Source organism: Cetorhinus maximus, chromosome 29 (assembly GCF_964194155.1).
Source record: "Cetorhinus maximus chromosome 29, sCetMax3.hap1.1, whole genome shotgun sequence".
Taxonomy (NCBI): domain Eukaryota; kingdom Metazoa; phylum Chordata; class Chondrichthyes; order Lamniformes; family Cetorhinidae; genus Cetorhinus; species Cetorhinus maximus.
Genome location: NC_135907.1, coordinates 4,287,743 through 4,309,298, shown reverse-complemented (window position 1 = coordinate 4,309,298; position 21,556 = coordinate 4,287,743). Strand labels below are relative to the sequence as shown.

At 54.1% G+C, this 21,556-nt stretch overlaps 1 protein-coding gene, 1 non-coding gene and 3 pseudogenes across 5 annotated transcripts in view; all 5 read left to right on the top strand.

Annotated features, from left to right (window-relative positions):
• The window catches only part of ccdc134 (coiled-coil domain containing 134), a 156,372-nt gene that overhangs the window by 97,571 nt on the left and 37,245 nt on the right, over positions 1-21,556 (top strand). The window lies entirely within an intron of this gene.
• On the top strand, positions 1,027-1,206 carry LOC144669730 (U2 spliceosomal RNA; annotated as a pseudogene).
• On the top strand, positions 6,552-6,730 carry LOC144669728 (U2 spliceosomal RNA; annotated as a pseudogene).
• On the top strand, positions 12,076-12,259 carry LOC144669754 (U2 spliceosomal RNA). The gene has a single exon (XR_013573727.1). It is a non-coding gene; the product is annotated as a U2 spliceosomal RNA (small nuclear RNA).
• Positions 17,607-17,787, top strand: LOC144669806 (U2 spliceosomal RNA; annotated as a pseudogene).

The following is a 21,556-nucleotide window of genomic DNA, read 5'->3' as shown; positions in this document are numbered from 1 at the left end:
CCTTTGTGTGCGGCTGCATCAAGCGGTGCGTAGACCCTCAGTACGCAAACACCAAGTGTCACTACGTGCTGAGGTTCTACCTGTCCCCGGTGTTGCGAAGGATGGGTCTGGCCACGCTGCCGCGGAACGCTCCAAGTAGTTGGACCGTGCCGTACCACCTGTCCCTGGTGGAAAAATTTATGCAGAAAAACACCTTTGACCACAAGTCCATCAGGCAGTGGTCAGCACGTAACGTCCTAGAGGCCCTGAGGGATAAGGAGAGGGTGGACCCTGTGGGATGGTTCCCCGAGCAGACTGTCAAAGTCATTTGGCAGAATGCCTCATCGCCAGAACTTTCCAACAAGCACCAAGACGTAGCTTGGCTGGTGGTGAGAAAGGCCCTCCCCGTCAGATCCTTCCTACACGCCAGGAGTCTCACCCCCTCTGCACGATGCCCTCGAGGTGGCTGTGGTGGGGAAGAGACCGTTGTTCACCTCCTTGTGGATTGTGCCTTTGCAAAGAAAGTCTGGAGAGAGATGCAGTGGTTGCTGTCGAGGTTCATCCCGAGCAGTTCTGTGACACAGGACTCTGTGCTCTACGGGCTGTTCCCAGGGACACACACCGAGACAAACATCAACTGCAGCTGGAGGATCATCAACTCGGTGAAAGACGCGCTTTGGTCTGCCCGAAACTTGTTGGTCTTCCAGCACAAAGATTTGTCCCCGACCGATTGTTGCGGACTGGCACAATCCAAAGTCCAGGACTACGTGCTGAGGGACGCACTAAAGCTTGGGGCAGCTGCCGCAAAGGCGCAATGGGGAAGGGTCGCTGTCTAAGACCTTTCTACCACAGCGCACCGAGAGACTGGGAACTGTTTAGAGCCCCTCGGGCTGTACAGATCAAAATGAAAGGCTGTAAATGACTGTAATATTGTTTGTACTGATGCACCTGGTGATACATTTTGTAAAAGTTTAACCTGGATTGTACCCTTGTAATGTTGTTTTTGAAATGGTTTTGAATGTGATTGAAGATTTTTATGAATAAAGTATATTTTTACAAAAAAAAAAAAAAAAATCTGTTCTTATCAGTTTAATATCTGATACGTCCCTTATCTGGGGACCATATATTAAATTGATTTTTGGAGCAGGGAGATGGAATAGGGGCTTGCTCCGTCCACTCCACGCATCGACCCGGTATTGCAGTATTTCTGGGAATGGTGCACCACCCCTTTCCAGGGGATTTTCAATGCTAAAAATAGATTTCTTACAAACATCTGCTTTCTTTACTTTTCAACATGCACATCTTTCAAAACACAACTTTCTTTCTTTCTCATCGCTTCTCGGCCTTTTGGCTAAGATCAAGTGTTGCAGGAGCGACACCATGGTCCTGCCATGGCAAGGTCGGGATGGAAGGGCGATAACCAATCGCAATCCGAATTCATACCGTGGGTTACCTATCACCGTCCGAGTCACGGTGAACCACAGCGACGAAGGAGGATCACCTATGGATCGGGGCTTCTTCACCAGGAGGATCCTGTTGAAGGCGTGCGGCTTCCAAGCTACGGAGATCTTCACCCTGCACGACTCCCGCAAAGGTGGTTATTTCGACGTGACGTTCAAGCAAGTGGCAGACTGCGTCCGGCTCCTGAGGGTGTTCGAGGAGAAGAGAGACCTGCCGGAGATGAAGATCCTGACGGCGGAGCCGCACTTTTCTCTGCCGTTGCAACGGGAACGTGAGGTGATGGTGCATGTGTACAACCCCTTCGTCCCTGTCGCCGACGTGGTCACCTTCCTCACCAGGTACTTCGATAAGGTGGGGAGCGGCACTGAGATTCGAGACGACTTGGGGATCTGGACAGGCAAACGCCTGTTTAAGGTCACGCTAAAGACCGATGGTAAGGGAGCCATTTTCCACCCTCCTTCCAGTTTCGCAATCGGGGGAAACCGTGGCTACCTGGTCTACGCTGGGCAACCCAAGCATTGCCGCTCATGCGGCAAGGCTGGTCATGTGGCGGCCAACTGCAGCGCCTCCCTCTGCAAGATCTGCAAACAGGAAGGGCACCAGACAAAAGACTGCAAACAGGCCAAGTGCTGCAACCTGTGTGGCGAGGCAAGTCACCTCTACAGGACCTGCCCCAAACGCTGCCGTACTTACGCACAGGCAGCCAAAGCCGACCAGGGGGAAGCAGAAGAAATGTTCCGTGTCACTCCAACCACCAAGGCCCCCAGGGAGCTCAACGGGACAAAGGAGGACACAGAGAGAGACAAGGTGGAGAAAGAGATTGAGGCAGCAGAGAGCCAATCAACAGCACTACCCCCTGAACCTCCCAGTCCTCAGGCCAGCGAATCAATGGAGGAGGAGGCAGCAGTGGAAAAGCAGCAGGGGGAGTGGCGGACGGTGAAGAACAAGAAAAGTAAGAGGGAGCGAAGAAGAAGCAAAGGCGTTTCCCAGAGAAGCGGCAAGAGGCGTCTCCCATCCGACACGGATGACAAGGGCAGCAGCTCTTCGGATGAGGAAGTGCCAGAGCGGCACCGACAGAAGAGGCGGCAAAGCTCCAGGGCGTTGGAGGACGAGACACCCGAGCTCCAGAAAATTGGAGACAACAAGGAGACCAACGCACCCCAACTTTGCCTGCAACCTGAGGAGGCCAGTGCACCACAGCCCCTGGAATCTGGGAGCAGTGAGGCAATCATCGCACCCCAGCTCCAGGAAGCCGGGAACAGCAACCCCCCAGAGGGGGTGAGTTTTGGAGAAGCTTCTCCAGCAAAGGTCATCTCAAAATCCGCTCACTACGTGAACCTCCAGATGCCACCGGAGCAGAACACGGCCAAGGAGATCTACCTCAGCCCATCCAAAGTGAAGGAATTTGAGCTCACTACGGGTATGAAGGAGCAGACTAAAGGTCTGGGACTCTCAGAGACAGTGGGTTTGGTAGGAGAATAAATGCTTTAATATGGGTTTAAAGATTGTATCCATAAATGTGCGTAGCATTAAATCTACTACGCGATGTGTTGCGACCTTGGACTACCTTGCCAAGGTCAAAGCTGACCTGTTGTTTCTGCAGGAGTGTGCGATACCGCACCTCAGCTCCTACAGGCAATGGTCACGATGGTGGTCCCACGGGCCATCGATCTGGTCGGGCGGAAACGACTCTCGTTCCTCCGGCCTGGGTATTCTGCTGCGGGGAGGCAACTTCACCGTCTCCGAGGTCAAGGAGGTGGTGGGCGGGCGACTCCTGGTAGCAGACGTAATGTACAAGAACGCTCCACTCCGGTTAATTAACGTGTACGGCCCGGCACAAGGGGCTGAGCGGCTGGAGGTTTTTCAGCAGCTCCCACTGCTGCTGGCGACCTCCAGGCCGGTCATTCTGGGCGGGGACTTCAACTGCATCATCGATGCGGCTGGACGATCCGGCAGGGCCGGAAGCAGATTGGACGCTACGTCCAGATCCCTGATGGAAACAGTTAAGGATGCCAAGCTGCACGACGTCTTCAGCAACCCTGCAGACGGAGCGCAGCGTAGATACACCTGGTCGCGGCCAGACGGGTCCATTCGTTCCAGGATAGACTTCCTGTTTGTGTCCCGTGCATTCACAGTCAGATCCACCGAGGTCAAGCCGGTGTTCTTCTCTGACCACTGCCTCCTACTGGCGGACTGCCACTTGGAGGAAGACCTGAGGGTGGGCAGGGGGGCATGGAAGCTAAATGTGCAACTGCTGACCCCAGAGAACATTGAGGAGCTCAAGAGGGATTACAAAGGTTGGAGAACCGTGAAACCCCTCTTTGAGTCCCTGACACACTGGTGGGAAGTGATCAAGGGAAGCATCAAGAGGTTTTTCATCCTCAAAGGCACCCAGAAAGCTAGAAAGGAACAGAGGGAAATGTCCCGACTCCAGGAAAAGATGCAGAATCTGCTCCGGCTGCGGTCGATGGGGGTCGATGTCAAGGAGGAGCTCCAAGAGGTGAAGGGCCAGCAAGCCTCGCACTTTGCCTCGGAGGCCTCCAAGATCATCTTCCGTTCCAGAGTCCGCTCCGTGGAGCAGGATGAGACGTGCTCACGTTTCTTCTTCCAAAAGGTACACAGAGAGCGCTCTGTGATCAGCAGCCTGAAGGAAGAAGACGGCTCAGTAAAGTCATCACGGTCCGACATTCTGAGGATCAGCAAATCCTTTTATGCCGGACTGTATGACGTGAAGCCCACGGACAGCACGGCCTCCCAGTCCTTCCTGTCCTCTATCACGGAGGTCCTAGACCACAGTACTCGGGAGAGCCTAGACAAACCGCTAACCCCTGACGAACTGACTAAGGCCCTCGAGTCCTTCGAGAAGAGTAAAACCCCCGGAAGCGACGGCCTGCCGGCGGAGTTGTATTCGGCTCTGTGGGACTTGATCGGCCCAGACCTGCTAGAAGTGTACGAGAGTATGCTCCTGGCCGGCAGCATGTCAGAATCCATGAGGAAAGGCATCATCACCCTCATCTACAAGCACAAGGGGGAAAGGGAGGAAATTAGAAATTGGCGACCCATTTCACTGTTGAATATGGACTATAAGATTCTGTCCAAGGTCATCGCCAACCGGGTCAAATCCGCTCTGGAATTGGTGATTCACCCTGACCAGACCTGCTCTGTGCCAGGCAGGAAGATCTCTGACAGCCTGGCGCTGCTCAGGGATACGATTGCCTATGTACAGGACAGGGGTGTGGATACCTGCCTCATCAGCTTGGATCAGGAGAAGGCCTTTGACAGAATATCGCACACCTACATGGGGGATGTGCTCTCCAAAATGGGCTTTGGGGAGGGAATTCGAAATTGGATCCAACTGCTCTACACTAACATCAGTAGCGCAGTCTCAATCAATGGGTGGGAAACAGATAGCTTTCCGATTAAATCTGGAGTCAGGCAGGGCTGCCCTCTCTCGCCTGTCCTTTTTGTGTGCTGCATAGAACCCTTTGCCGAGTGCATCAGGAAGGATCCGGGCATAAGAGGAGTGACGATCCCAGGCAGTGGAGGCACTCAGGTAAAAGCCTCCCTGTACATGGACGACGTCGCCGTCTTCTGCTCGGATCCGCTGTCGGTGCGCAGACTGATGCACGTCTGCGACCAGTTCGAACTGGCCTCGGGAGCCAAGGTAAATCGTGGGAAGAGCGAGGCCATGTTCTTTGGGAAGTGGGCTGACCGATCCTTTGTCCCCTTCACTGTCAGGGCTGACGGCCTGAAGGTGCTGGGGATATGGTTCGGAGGGACCGGGGCATGCGTTAGAAACTGGAAGGAGCGAGTGGCTATGGTGAAAAGGAAACTGGGCATGTGGGAGCGACGCCCCCTCTCCATTGCGGGTAAGAACCTGGTCATCAGGTGTGAGGTACTCTCGCTGTTGCTGTACGTGGCGCAGGTCTGGCCCATTCCACACTCCTGCGCGATGGCGATCACTCGAGCCATCTTCCGCTTTATCTGGAGGTCGAAAATGGATCGTGTCTGCAGGGACGCGATGTACAAGCCTCTAGATAAAGGGGGAAAAAACGTGCCCAACATCGCCCTCATACTGATGGCCACCTTTGTGTGCGGCTGCATCAAGCGGTGCGTAGACCCTCAGTACGCAAACACCAAGTGTCACTACGTGCTGAGGTTCTACCTGTCCCCGGTGTTGCGAAGGATGGGTCTGGCCACGCTGCCGCGGAACGCTCCAAGTAGTTGGACCGTGCCGTACCACCTGTCCCTGGTGGAAAAATTTATGCAGAAAAACACCTTTGACCACAAGTCCATCAGGCAGTGGTCAGCACGTAACGTCCTAGAGGCCCTGAGGGATAAGGAGAGGGTGGACCCTGTGGGATGGTTCCCCGAGCAGACTGTCAAAGTCATTTGGCAGAATGCCTCATCGCCAGAACTTTCCAACAAGCACCAAGACGTAGCTTGGCTGGTGGTGAGAAAGGCCCTCCCCGTCAGATCCTTCCTACACGCCAGGAGTCTCACCCCCTCTGCACGATGCCCTCGAGGTGGCTGTGGTGGGGAAGAGACCGTTGTTCACCTCCTTGTGGATTGTGCCTTTGCAAAGAAAGTCTGGAGAGAGATGCAGTGGTTGCTGTCGAGGTTCATCCCGAGCAGTTCTGTGACACAGGACTCTGTGCTCTACGGGCTGTTCCCAGGGACACACACCGAGACAAACATCAACTGCAGCTGGAGGATCATCAACTCGGTGAAAGAGGCGCTTTGGTCTGCCCGAAACTTGTTGGTCTTCCAGCACAAAGAGTTGTCCCCGACCGATTGTTGCGGACTGGCACAATCCAAAGTCCAGGACTACGTGCTGAGGGACGCACTAAAGCTTGGGGCAGCTGCCGCAAAGGCGCAATGGGGAAGGGTCGCTGTCTAAGACCTTTCTACCACAGCGCACCGAGAGACTGGGAACTGTTTAGAGCCCCTCGGGCTGTACAGATCAAAATGAAAGGCTGTAAATGACTGTAATATTGTTTGTACTGATGCACCTGGTGATACATTTTGTAAAAGTTTAACCTGGATTGTACCCTTGTAATGTTGTTTTTGAAATGGTTTTGAATGTGATTGAAGATTTTTATGAATAAAGTATATTTTTACAAAAAAAAAAAAAAAATCTGTTCTTATCAGTTTAATATCTGATACGTCCCTTATCTGGGGACCATATATTAAATTGATTTTTGGAGCAGGGAGATGGAATAGGGGCTTGCTCCGTCCACTCCACGCATCGACCCGGTATTGCAGTATTTCTGGGAATGGTGCACCACCCCTTTCCAGGGGATTTTCAATGCTAAAAATAGATTTCTTACAAACATCTGCTTTCTTTACTTTTCAACATGCACATCTTTCAAAACACAACTTTCTTTCTTTCTCATCGCTTCTCGGCCTTTTGGCTAAGATCAAGTGTTGCAGGAGCGACACCATGGTCCTGCCATGGCAAGGTCGGGATGGAAGGGCGATAACCAATCGCAATCCGAATTCATACCGTGGGTTACCTATCACCGTCCGAGTCACGGTGAACCACAGCGACGAAGGAGGATCACCTATGGATCGGGGCTTCTTCACCAGGAGGATCCTGTTGAAGGCGTGCGGCTTCCAAGCTACGGAGATCTTCACCCTGCACGACTCCCGCAAAGGTGGTTACTTTGACGTGACGTTCAAGCAAGTGGCAGACTGCGTCCGGCTCCTGAGGGTGTTCGAGGAGAAGAGAGACCTGCCGGAGATGAAGATCCTGACGGCGGAGCCGCACTTTTCTCTGCCGTTGCAACGGGAACGTGAGGTGATGGTGCATGTGTACAACCCCTTCGTCCCTGTCGCCGACGTGGTCACCTTCCTCACCAGGTACTTCGATAAGGTGGGGAGCGGCACTGAGATTCGAGACGACTTGGGGATCTGGACAGGCAAACGCCTGTTTAAGGTCACGCTAAAGACCGATGGTAAGGGAGCCATTTTCCACCCTCCTTCCAGTTTCGCTATCGGGGGAAACCGTGGCTACCTGGTCTACGCTGGGCAACCCAAGCATTGTCGCTCATGCGGCAAGGCTGGTCATGTGGCGGCCAACTGCAGCGCCTCCCTCTGCAAGATCTGCAAACAGGAAGGGCACCAGACAAAAGACTGCAAACAGGCCAAGTGCTGCAACCTGTGTGGCGAGGCAAGTCACCTCTACAGGACCTGCCCCAAACGCTGCCGTACTTACGCACAGGCAGCCAAAGCCGACCACGGGGAAGCAGAAGAAATGTTCCGTGTCACTCCAACCACCAAGGCCCCCAGGGAGCTCAACGGGACAAAGGAGGACACAGAGAGAGACAAGGTGGAGAAAGAGATTGAGGCAACAGAGAGCCAATCAGCAGCACTACCCCCTGAACCTTCCAGTCCTCAGGACAGCGAATCAATGGAGGAGGAGGCAGCAGTGGAAAAGCAGCAGGGGGAGTGGCGGACGGTGAAGAACAAGAAAAGTAAGAGGGAGCGAAGAAGAAGCAAAGGCGTTTCCCAGAGAAGCGGCAAGAGGCGTCTCCCATCCGACACGGATGACAAGGGCAGCAGCTCTTCGGATGAGGAAGTGCCAGAGCGGCACCGACAGAAGAGGCGGCAAAGCTCCAGGGCGTTGGAGGACGAGACACCCGAGCTCCAGAAAATTGGAGACAACAAGGAGACCAGCGCACCCCAACTTGGCCTGCAACCTGAGGAGGCCAGTGCACCACAGCCCCTGGAATCTGGGAGCAGTGAGGCAATCATCGCACCCCAGCTCCAGGAAGCCGGGAACAGCAACCCCCCAGAGGGGGTGAGTTTTGGAGAAGCTTCTCCAGCAAAGGTCATCTCAAAATCCGCTCACTACGTGAACCTCCAGATGCCACTGGAGCAGAACACGGCCAAGGAGATCTACCTCAGCCCATCCAAAGTGAAGGAATTTGAGCTCACTACGGGTATGAAGGAGCAGACTAAAGGTCTGGGACTCTCAGAGACAGTGGGTTTGGTAGGAGAATAAATGCTTTAATATGGGTTTAAAGATTGTATCCATAAATGTGCGTAGCATTAAATCTACTACGCGATGTGTTGCGACCTTGGACTACCTAGCCAAGGTCAAAGCTGACCTGTTGTTTCTGCAGGAGTGTGCGATACCGCACCTCAGCTCCTACAGGCAATGGTCACGATGGTGGTCCCACGGGCCATCGATCTGGTCGGGCGGAAACGACTCTCGTTCCTCCGGCCTGGGTATTCTGCTGCGGGGAGGCAACTTCACCGTCTCCGAGGTCAAGGAGGTGGTGGGCGGGCGACTCCTGGTAGCAGACGTAATGTACAAGAACGCTCCACTCCGGTTAATTAACGTGTACGGCCCGGCACAAGGGGCTGAGCGGCTGGAGGTTTTTCAGCAGCTCCCACTGCTGCTGGCGACCTCCAGGCCGGTCATTCTGGGCGGGGACTTCAACTGCATCATCGATGCGGCTGGACGATCCGGCAGGGCCGGAAGCAGATTGGACGCTACGTCCAGATCCCTGATGGAAACAGTTAAGGATGCCAAGCTGCACGACGTCTTCAGCAACCCTGCAGACGGAGCGCAGCGTAGATACACCTGGTCGCGGCCAGACGGGTCCATTCGTTCCAGGATAGACTTCCTGTTTGTGTCCCGTGCATTCACAGTCAGATCCACCGACGTCAAGCCGGTGTTCTTCTCTGACCACTGCCTCCTACTGGCGGACTGCCACTTGGAGGAAGACCTGAGGGTGGGCAGGGGGGCATGGAAGCTAAATGTGCAACTGCTGACCCCAGAGAACATTGAGGAGCTCAAGAGGGATTACAAAGGTTGGAGAACCGTGAAACCCCTCTTTGAGTCCCTGACACACTGGTGGGAAGTGATCAAGGGAAGCATCAAGAGGTTTTTCATCCTCAAAGGCACCCAGAAAGCTAGAAAGGAACAGAGGGAAATGTCCCGACTCCAGGAAAAGATGCAGAATCTGCTCCGGCTGCGGTCGATGGGGGTCGATGTCAAGGAGGAGCTCCAAGAGGTGAAGGGCCAGCAAGCCTCGCACTTTGCCTCGGAGGCCTCCAAGATCATCTTCCGTTCCAGAGTCCGCTCCGTGGAGCAGGATGAGACGTGCTCACGTTTCTTCTTCCAAAAGGTACACAGAGAGCGCTCTGTGATCAGCAGCCTGAAGGAAGAAGACGGCTCAGTAAAGTCATCACGGTCCGACATTCTGAGGATCAGCAAATCCTTTTATGCCGGACTGTATGACGTGAAGCCCACGGACAGCACGGCCTCCCAGTCCTTCCTGTCCTCTATCACGGAGGTCCTAGACCACAGTACGCGGGAGAGCCTAGACAAACCGCTAACTCCTGACGAACTGACTAAGGCCCTCGAGTCCTTCGAGAAGAGTAAAACCCCCGGAAGCGACGGCCTGCCGGCGGAGTTGTATTCGGCTCTGTGGGACTTGATCGGCCCAGACCTGCTAGAAGTGTACGAGAGTATGCTCCTGGCCGGCAGCATGTCAGAATCCATGAGGAAAGGCATCATCACCCTCATCTACAAGCACAAGGGGGAAAGGGAGGAAATTAGAAATTGGCGACCCATTTCACTGTTGAATGTGGACTATAAGATTCTGTCCAAGGTCATCGCCAACCGGGTCAAATCCGCTCTGGAATTGGTGATTCACCCTGACCAGACCTGCTCTGTGCCAGGCAGGAAGATCTCTGACAGCCTGGCGCTGCTCAGGGATACGATTGCCTATGTACAGGACAGGGGTGTGGATACCTGCCTCATCAGCTTGGATCAGGAGAAGGCCTTTGACAGAATATCGCACACCTACATGGGGGATGTGCTCTCCAAAATGGGCTTTGGGGAGGGAATTCGAAATTGGATCCAACTGCTCTACACTAACATCAGTAGCGCAGTCTCAATCAATGGGTGGGAAACAGATAGCTTTCCGATTAAATCTGGAGTCAGGCAGGGCTGCCCTCTCTCGCCTGTCCTTTTTGTGTGCTGCATAGAACCCTTTGCCGAGTCCATCAGGAAGGATCCGGGCATAAGAGGAGTGACGATCCCAGGCAGTGGAGGCACTCAGGTAAAAGCCTCCCTGTACATGGACGACGTCGCCGTCTTCTGCTCGGATCCGCTGTCGGTGCGCAGACTGATGCACGTCTGCGACCAGTTCGAACTGGCCTCGGGAGCCAAGGTAAATCGTGGGAAGAGCGAGGCCATGTTCTTTGGGAACTGGGCTGACCGATCCTTTGTCCCCTTCACTGTCAGGGCTGACGGCCTGAAGGTGCTGGGGATATGGTTCGGAGGGACCGGGGCATGCGTTAGAAACTGGAAGGAGCGAGTGGCTATGGTGAAAAGGAAACTGGGCATGTGGGAGCGACGCTCCCTCTCCATTGCGGGTAAGAACCTGGTCATCAGGTGTGAGGTACTCTCGCTGTTGCTGTACGTGGCGCAGGTCTGGCCCATTCCACACTCCTGCGCGATGGCGATCACTCGAGCCATCTTCCGCTTTATCTGGAGGTCGAAAATGGATCGTGTCTGCAGGGACGCGATGTACAAGCCTCTAGATAAAGGGGGAAAAAACGTGCCCAACATCGCCCTCATACTGATGGCCACCTTTGTGTGCGGCTGCATCAAGCGGTGCGTAGACCCTCAGTACGCAAACACCAAGTGTCACTACGTGCTGAGGTTCTACCTGTCCCCGGTGTTGCGAAGGATGGGTCTGGCCACGCTGCCGCGGAACGCTCCAAGTAGTTGGACCGTGCCGTACCACCTGTCCCTGGTGGAAAAATTTATGCAGAAAAACACCTTCGACCACAAGTCCATCAGGCAGTGGTCAGCACGTAACGTCCTAGAGGCCCTGAGGGATAAGGAGAGGGTGGACCCTGTGGGATGGTTCCCCGAGCAGACCGTCAAAGTCATTTGGCAGAATGCCTCATCGCCAGAACTTTCCAACAAGCACCAAGACGTAGCTTGGCTGGTGGTGAGAAAGGCCCTCCCCGTCAGATCCTTCCTACACGCCAGGAGTCTCACCCCCTCTGCACGATGCCCTCGAGGTGGCTGTGGTGGGGAAGAGACCGTTGTTCACCTCCTTGTGGATTGTGCCTTTGCAAAGAAAGTCTGGAGAGAGATGCAGTGGTTGCTGTCGAGGTTCATCCCGAGCAGTTCTGTGACACAGGACTCTGTGCTCTTCGGGCTGTTCCCAGGGACACACACCGAGACAAACATCAACTGCAGCTGGAGGATCATCAACTCGGTCAAAGAGGCGCTTTGGTCTGCCCGAAACTTGTTGGTCTTCCAGCACAAAGAGTTGTCCCCGACCGATTGTTGCGGACTGGCACAATCCAAAGTCCAGGACTACGTGCTGAGGGACGCACTAAAGCTTGGGGCAGCTGCCGCAAAGGCGCAATGGGGAAGGGTCGCTGTCTAAGACCTTTCTACCACAGCGCACCGAGAGACTGGGAACTGTTTAGAGCCCCTCGGGCTGTACAGATCAAAATGAAAGGCTGTAAATGACTGTAATATTGTTTGTACTGATGCACCTGGTGATACATTTTGTAAAAGTTTAACCTGGATTGTACCCTTGTAATGTTGTTTTTGAAATGGTTTTGAATGTGATTGAAGATTTTTATGAATAAAGTATATTTTTACAAAAAAAAAAAAAAAAAAAAATCTGTTCTTATCAGTTTAATATCTGATACGTCCCTTATCTGGGGACCATATATTAAATTGATTTTTGGAGCAGGGAGATGGAATAGGGGCTTGCTCCGTCCACTCCACGCATCGACCCGGTATTGCAGTATTTCTGGGAATGGTGCACCACCCCTTTCCAGGGGATTTTCAATGCTAAAAATAGATTTCTTACAAACATCTGCTTTCTTTACTTTTCAACATGCACATCTTTCAAAACACAACTTTCTTTCTTTCTCATCGCTTCTCGGCCTTTCGGCTAAGATCAAGTGTTGCAGGGGCGACACCATGGTCCTGCCAAGGCAAGGTCGGGATGGAAGGCCGATAACCAATCGCAATCCGAATTCATACCGTGGGTTACCTATCACCGTCCGAGTCACGGTGAACCACAGCGACGAAGGAGGATCACCTATGGATCGGGGCTTCTTCACCAGGAGGATCCTGTTGAAGGCGTGCGGCTTCCAAGCTACGGAGATCTTCACCCTGCATGACTCCCGCAAAGGTGGTTATTTTGACGTGACGTTCAAGCGGGTGGCAGACTGCGTCCGGCTCCTGAGGGTGTTCGAGGAGAAGAGAGACCTGCCGGAGATGAAGATCCTGACGGCGGAGCCGCACTTTTCTCTGCCGTTGCAACGGGAACGTGAGGTGATGGTGCATGTGTACAACCCCTTCGTCCCTGTCGCCGACGTGGTCACCTTCCTCACCAGGTACTTCGATAAGGTGGGGAGCGGCACCGAGATTCGAGACGACTTGGGGATCTGGACAGGCAAACGCCTGTTTAAGGTCACGCTAAAGACCGATGGTAAGGGAGCCATTTTCCACCCTCCTTCCAGTTTCGCTATCGGGGGAAACCGGGGCTACCTGGTCTACGCTGGGCAACCCAAGCATTGTCGCTCATGCGGCAAGGCTGGCCATGTGGCGGCCAACTGCAGCGCCTCCCTCTGCAAGATCTGCAAACAGGAAGGGCACCAGACAAAAGACTGCAAACAGGCCAAGTGCTGCAACCTGTGTGGCGAGGCAAGTCACCTCTACAGGACCTGCCCCAAACGCTGCCGTACCTACGCACAGGCAGCCAAAGCCGACCACGGGGAAGCAGAAGAAATGTTCCGTGTCACTCCAACCACCAAGGCCCCCAGGGAGCTCAACGGGACAAAGGAGGACACAGAGAGAGACAAGGTGGAGAAAGAGATTGAGGCAACAGAGAGCCAATCAACAGCACTACCCCCTGAACCTTCCAGTCCTCAGGACAGCGAATCAATGGAGGAGGAGGCAGCAGTGGAAAAGCAGCAGGGGGAGTGGCGGACGGTGAAGAACAAGAAAAGTAAGAGGGAGCGAAGAAGAAGCAAAGGCGTTTCCCAGAGAAGCGGCAAGAGGCGTCTCCCATCCGACACGGATGACAAGGGCAGCAGCTCTTCGGATGATGAAGTGCCAGAGCGGCACCGACAGAAGAGGCGGCAAAGCTCCAGGGCGTTGGAGGACGAGACACCCGAGCTCCAGAAAATTGGAGACAACAAGGAGACCAACGCACCCCAACTTTGCCTGCAACCTGAGGAGGCCAGTGCACCACAGCCCCTGGAATCTGGGAGCAGTGAGGCAATCATCGCACCCCAGCTCCAGGAAGCCGGGAACAGCAACCCCCCAGAGGGGGTGAGTTTTGGAGAAGCTTCTCCAGCAAAGGTCATCTCAAAATCCGCTCACTACGTGAACCTCCAGATGCCACTGGAGCAGAACACGGCCAAGGAGATCTACCTCAGCCCATCCAAAGTGAAGGAATTTGAGCTCACTACGGGTATGAAGGAGCAGACTAAAGGTCTGGGACTCTCAGAGACAGTGGGTTTGGTAGGAGAATAAATGCTTTAATATGGGTTTAAAGATTGTATCCATAAATGTGCGTAGCATTAAATCTACTACGCGATGTGTTGCGACCTTGGACTACCTAGCCAAGGTCAAAGCTGACCTGTTGTTTCTGCAGGAGTGTGCGATACCGCACCTCAGCTCCTACAGGCAATGGTCACGATGGTGGTCCCACGGGCCATCGATCTGGTCGGGCGGAAACGACTCTCGTTCCTCCGGCCTGGGTATTCTGCTGCGGGGAGGCAACTTCACCGTCTCCGAGGTCAAGGAGGTGGTGGGCGGGCGACTCCTGGTAGCAGACGTAATGTACAAGAACGCTCCACTCCGGTTAATTAACGTGTACGGCCCGGCACAAGGGGCTGAGCGGCTGGAGGTTTTTCAGCAGCTCCCACTGCTGCTGGCGACCTCCAGGCCGGTCATTCTGGGCGGGGACTTCAACTGCATCATCGATGCGGCTGGACGATCCGGCAGGGCCGGAAGCAGATTGGACGCTACGTCCAGATCCCTGATGGAAACAGTTAAGGATGCCAAGCTGCACGACGTCTTCAGCAACCCTGCAGACGGAGCGCAGCGTAGATACACCTGGTCGCGGCCAGACGGGTCCATTCGTTCCAGGATAGACTTCCTGTTTGTGTCCCGTGCATTCACAGTCAGATCCACCGACGTCAAGCCGGTGTTCTTCTCTGACCACTGCCTCCTACTGGCGGACTGCCACTTGGAGGAAGACCTGAGGGTGGGCAGGGGGGCATGGAAGCTAAATGTGCAACTGCTGACCCCAGAGAACATTGAGGAGCTCAAGAGGGATTACAAAGGTTGGAGAACCGTGAAACCCCTCTTTGAGTCCCTGACACACTGGTGGGAAGTGATCAAGGGAAGCATCAAGAGGTTTTTCATCCTCAAAGGCACCCAGAAAGCTAGAAAGGAACAGAGGGAAATGTCCCGACTCCAGGAAAAGATGCAGAATCTGCTCCGGCTGCGGTCGATGGGGGTCGATGTCAAGGAGGAGCTCCAAGAGGTGAAGGGCCAGCAAGCCTCGCACTTTGCCTCGGAGGCCTCCAAGATCATCTTCCGTTCCAGAGTCCGCTCCGTGGAGCAGGATGAGACGTGCTCACGTTTCTTCTTCCAAAAGGTACACAGAGAGCGCTCTGTGATCAGCAGCCTGAAGGAAGAAGACGGCTCAGTAAAGTCATCACGGTCCGACATTCTGAGGATCAGCAAATCCTTTTATGCCGGACTGTATGACGTGAAGCCCACGGACAGCACGGCCTCCCAGTCCTTCCTGTCCTCTATCACGGAGGTCCTAGACCACAGTACGCGGGAGAGCCTAGACAAACCGCTAACTCCTGACGAACTGACTAAGGCCCTCGAGTCCTTCGAGAAGAGTAAAACCCCCGGAAGCGACGGCCTGCCGGCGGAGTTGTATTCGGCTCTGTGGGACTTGATCGGCCCAGACCTGCTAGAAGTGTACGAGAGTATGCTCCTGGCCGGCAGCATGTCAGAATCCATGAGGAAAGGCATCATCACCCTCATCTACAAGCACAAGGGGGAAAGGGAGGAAATTAGAAATTGGCGACCCATTTCACTGTTGAATATGGACTATAAGATTCTGTCCAAGGTCATCGCCAACCGGGTCAAATCCGCTCTGGAATTGGTGATTCACCCTGACCAGACCTGCTCTGTGCCAGGCAGGAAGATCTCTGACAGCCTGGCGCTGCTCAGGGATACGATTGCCTATGTACAGGACAGGGGTGTGGATACCTGCCTCATCAGCTTGGATCAGGAGAAGGCCTTTGACAGAATATCGCACACCTACATGGGGGATGTGCTCTCCAAAATGGGCTTTGGGGAGGGAATTCGAAATTGGATCCAACTGCTCTACACTAACATCAGTAGCGCAGTCTCAATCAATGGGTGGGAAACAGATAGCTTTCCGATTTAATCTGGAGTCAGGCAGGGCTGCCCTCTCTCGCCTGTCCTTTTTGTGTGCTGCATAGAACCCTTTGCCGAGTCCATCAGGAAGGATCCGGGCATAAGAGGAGTGACGATCCCAGGCAGTGGAGGCACTCAGGTAAAAGCCTCCCTGTACATGGACGACGTCGCCGTCTTCTGCTCGGATCCGCTGTCGGTGCGCAGACTGATGCACGTCTGCGACCAGTTCGAACTGGCCTCGGGAGCCAAGGTAAATCGTGGGAAGAGCGAGGCCATGTTCTTTGGGAACTGGGCTGACCGATCCTTTGTCCCCTTCACTGTCAGGGCTGACGGCCTGAAGGTGCTGGGGATATGGTTCGGAGGGACCGGGGCATGCGTTAGAAATTGGAAGGAGCGAGTGGCTATGGTGAAAAGGAAACTGGGCATGTGGGAGCGACGCTCCCTCTCCATTGCGGGTAAGAACCTGGTCATCAGGTGTGAGGTACTCTCGCTGTTGCTGTACGTGGCGCAGGTCTGGCCCATTCCACACTCCTGCGCGATGGCGATCACTCGAGCCATCTTCCGCTTTATCTGGAGGTCGAAAATGGATCGTGTCTGCAGGGACGCGATGTACAAGCCTCTAGATAAAGGGGGAAAAAACGTGCCCAACATCGCCCTCATACTGATGGCCACCTTTGTGTGTGGCTGCATCAAGCGGTGCGTAGACCCTCAGTACGCAAACACCAAGTGTCACTACGTGCTGAGGTTCTACCTGTCCCCGGTGTTGCGAAGGATGGGTCTGGCCACGCTGCCGCGGAACGCTCCAAGTAGTTGGACCGTGCCGTACCACCTGTCCCTGGTGGAAAAATTTATGCAGAAAAACACCTTTGACCACAAGTCCATCAGGCAGTGGTCAGCACGTAACGTCCTAGAGGCCCTGAGGGAAAAGGAGAGGGTGGACCCTGTGGGATGGTTCCCCGAGCAGACTGTCAAAGTCATTTGGCAGAATGCCTCATCGCCAGAACTTTCCAACAAGCACCAAGACGTAGCTTGGCTGGTGGTGAGAAAGGCCCTCCCCGTCAGATCCTTCCTACATGCCAGGAGTCTCACCCCCTCTGCACGTTGCCCTCGAGGTGGCTGTGGTGGGGAAGAGACCGTTGTTCACCTCCTTGTGGATTGTGCCTTTGCAAAGAAAGTCTGGAGAGAGATGCAGTGGTTGCTGTCGAGGTTCATCCCGAGCAGTTCTGTGACACAGGACTCTGTGCTCTACGGGCTGTTCCCAGGGACACACACCGAGACAAACATCGACTGCAGCTGGAGGATCATCAACTCGGTGAAAGAGGCGCTTTGGTCTGCCCGAAACTTGTTGGTCTTCCAGCACAAAGAGTTGTCCCCGACCGATTGTTGCGGACTGGCACAATCCAAAGTCCAGGACTACGTGCTGAGGGACGCACTAAAGCTTGGGGCAGCTGCCGCCAAGGCGCAATGGGGAAGGGTCGCTGTCTAAGACCTTTCTACCACAGCGCACCGAGAGACTGGGAACTGTTTAGAGCCCCTCGGGCTGTACAGATCAAAATGAAAGGCTGTAAATGATTGTAATATTGTTTGTACTGATGCACCTGGTGATACATTTTGTAAAAGTTTAACCTGGATTGTACCCTTGTAATGTTGTTTTTGAAATGGTTTTGAATGTGATTGAAGATTTTTTTATGAATAAAGTATATTTTTACAAAAAAAAAAAAAAAAAATCTGTTCTTGTCAGTTTAATATCTGATACGTCCCTTATCTGGGGACCATATATTAAATTGATTTTTGGAGCAGGGAGATGGAATAGGGGCTTGCTCCGTCCACTCCACGCATCGACCCGGTATTGCAGTATTTCTGGGAATGGTGCACCACCCCTTTCCAGGGGATTTTCAATGCTAAAAATAGATTTCTTACAAACATCTGCTTTCTTTACTTTTCAACATGCACATCTTTCAAAACACAACTTTCTTTCTTTCTCATCGCTTCTCGGCCTTTCGGCTAAGATCAAGTGTTGCAGGGGCGACACCATGGTCCTGCCAAGGCAAGGTCGGGATGGAAGGGCGATAACCAATCGCAATCCAAATCTATACCGTGGGTTACCTATCACCGTCCGAGTCACGGTGAACCACAGCGACGAAGGAGGATCACCTATGGATCGGGGCTTCTTCACCAGGAGGATCCTGTTGAAGGCGTGCGGCTTCCAAGCTACGGAGATCTTCACCCTGCACGACTCCCGCAAAGGTGGTTATTTCGACGTGACTTTCAAGCGAGTGGCAGACTGCGTCCGGCTCCTGAGGGTGTTCGAGGAGAAGAGAGACCTGCCGGAGATGAAGATCCTGACGGCGGAGCCGCACTTTTCTCTGCCGTTGCAACGGGAACGTGAGGTGATGGTGCATGTGTACAACCCCTTCGTCCCTGTCGCCGACGTGGTCACCTTCCTCACCAGGTACTTCGATAAGGTGGGGAGCGGCACCGAGATTCGAGACGACCTGGGGATCTGGACAGGCAAACGCCTGTTTAAGGTCACGCTAAAGACCGATGGTAAGGGAGCCATTTTCCACCCTCCTTCCAGTTTCGCAATCGGGGGAAACCGTGGCTACCTGGTCTACGCTGGGCAACCCAAGCATTGTCGCTCATGCGGCAAGGCTGGCCATGTGGCGGCCAACTGCAGCGCCTCCCTCTGCAAGATCTGCAAACAGGAAGGGCACCAGACAAAAGACTGCAAACAGGCCAAGTGCTGCAACCTGTGTGGCGAGGCAAGTCACCTCTACAGGACCTGCCCCAAACGCTGCCGTACTTACGCACAGGCAGCCAAAGCCGACCAGGGGGAAGCAGAAGAAAGGTTCCGTGTCACTCCAACCACCAAGGCCCCCAGGGAGCTCAACGGGACAAAGGAGGACACAGAGAGAGACAAGGTGGAGAAAGAGATTGAGGCAACAGAGAGCCAATCAACAGCTCTACCCCCTGAACCTTCCAGTCCTCAGGCCAGCGAATCAATGGAGGAGGAGGCAGCAGTGGAAAAGCAGCAGGGGGAGTGGCGGACGGTGAAGAACAAGAAAAGTAAGAGGGAGCGAAGAAGAAGCAAAGGCGTTTCCCAGAGAAGCGGCAAGAGGCGTCTCCCATCCGACACGGATGACAAGGGCAGCAGCTCTTCGGATGATGAAGTGCCAGAGCGGCACCGACAGAAGAGGCGGCAAAGCTCCAGGGCGTTGGAGGACGAGACACCCGAGCTCCAGAAAATTGGAGACAACAAGGAGACCAGCGCACCCCAACTTTGCCTGCAACCTGAGGAGGCCAGTGCACCACAGCCCCTGGAATCTGGGAGCAGTGAGGCAATCATCGCACCCCAGCTCCAGGAAGCCGGGAACAGCAACACCCCAGAGGGGGTGAGTTTTGGAGAAGCTTCTCCAGCAAAGGTCATCTCAAAACCCCCTCTCTACGTGAACCTCCAGATGCCACTGGAGCAGAACACGGCCAAGGAGATCTACCTCAGCCCATCCAAAGTGAAGGAATTTGAGCTCACTACGGGTATGAAGGAGCAGACTAAAGGTCTGGGACTCTCAGAGACAGTGGGTTTGGTAGGAGAATAAATGCTTTAAAATGGGTTTAAAGATTGTATCCATAAATGTGCGTAGCATTAAATCTACTACGCGATGTGTTGCGACCTTGGACTACCTAGCCAAGGTCAAAGCTGACCTGTTGTTTCTGCAGGAGTGTGCGATACCGCACCTCAGCTCCTACAGGCAATGGTCACGATGGTGGTCCCACGGGCCATCGATCTGGTCGGGCGGAAACGACTCTCGTTCCTCCGGCCTGGGTATTCTGCTGCGGGGAGGCAACTTCACCGTCTCCGAGGTCAAGGAGGTGGTGGGCGGGCGACTCCTCGTAGCAGACGTAATGTACAAGAACGCTCCACTCCGGTTAATTAACGTGTATGGCCCGGCACAAGGGGCTGAGCGGCTGGAGGTTTTTCAGCAGCTCCCACTGCTGCTGGCGACCTCCAGGCCGGTCATTCTGGGCGGGGACTTCAACTGCATCATCGATGCGGCTGGACGATCCGGCAGGGCCGGCAGCAGATTGGACGCTACGTCCAGATCCCTGATGGAAACAGTTAAGGATGCCAAGCTGCACGACGTCTTCAGCAACCCTGCAGACGGAGCGCAGCGTAGATACACCTGGTCGCGGCCAGACGGGTCCATTCGTTCCAGGATAGACTTCCTGTTTGTGTCCCGTGCATTCACAGTCAGATCCACCGAGGTCAAGCCGGTGTTCTTCTCTGACCACTGCCTCCTACTGGCGGACTGCCACTTGGAGAAGGACCTGAGGGTGGGCAGGGGGGCATGGAAGCTAAATGTGCAACTGCTGACCCCAGAGAACATTGAGGAGCTCAAGAGGGATTACAAAGGTTGGAGAACCGTGAAACCCCTCTTTGAGTCCCTGACACACTGGTGGGAAGCGATCAAGGGAAGCATCAAGAGGTTTTTCATCCTCAAAGGCACCCAGAAAGCTAGAAAGGAACAGAGGGAAATGTCCCGACTCCAGAAAAAGATGCAGAACCTGCTCCGGCTGCAGTCGATGGGGGTCGATGTCAAGGAGGAGCTCCAAGAGGTGAAGGGCCAGCAAGCCTCGCACTTTGCCTCGGAGGCCTCCAAGATCATCTTCCGTTCCAGAGTCCGCTCCGTGGAGCAGGATGAGACGTGCTCACGTTTCTTCTTCCAAAAGGTACACAGAGAGCGCTCTGTGATCAGCAGCCTGAAGGAAGAAGACGGCTCAGTAAAGTCATCACGGTCCGACATTCTGAGGATCAGCAAATCCTTTTATGCCGGATTGTATGACGTGAAGCCCACGGACAGCACGGCCTCCCAGTCCTTCCTGTCCTCTATCACGGAGGTCTTAGACCACAGTACGCGGGAGAGTCTGGACAACCCGCTAACTCCTGATGAACTGACTAAGGCCCTCGAGTCCTTCGAGAAGAGTAAAACCCCCGGAAGCGACGGCTTGCCGGCGGAGTTGTATTCGGCTCTGTGGGACTTGATCGGCCCAGACCTGCTAGAAGTGTACGAGAGTATGCTCCTGGCCGGTAGTATGTCAGAATCCATGAGGAAAGGCATCATCACCCTCATCTACAAGCACAAGGGGGAAAGGGAGGAAATTAGAAATTGGCGACCCATTTCACTGTTGAATGTGGACTATAAGATTCTGTCCAAGGTCATCGCCAACCGGGTCAAATCCGCTCTGGAATTGGTGATTCACCCTGACCAGACCTGCTCTGTGCCAGGCAGGAAGATCTCTGACAGCCTGGCGCTGCTCAGGGATACGATTGCCTATGTACAGGACAGGGGTGTGGATACCTGCCTCATCAGCTTGGATCAGGAGAAGGCCTTTGACAGAATATCGCACACCTACACGGGGGATGTGCTCTCCAAAATGGGGTTTGGGGAGGCTATTCGAAATTGGATCCAACTGCTCTACACTAACATCAGTAGCGCAGTCTCAATCAATGGGTGGGAAACAGATAGCTTTCCGATTAAATCTGGAGTCAGGCAGGGCTGTCCTCTCTCGCCTGTCCTTTTCGTGTGTTGCATAGAACCCTTTGCCGAGTCCATCAGGAAGGATCCGGGCATAAGAGGAGTGACGATCCCA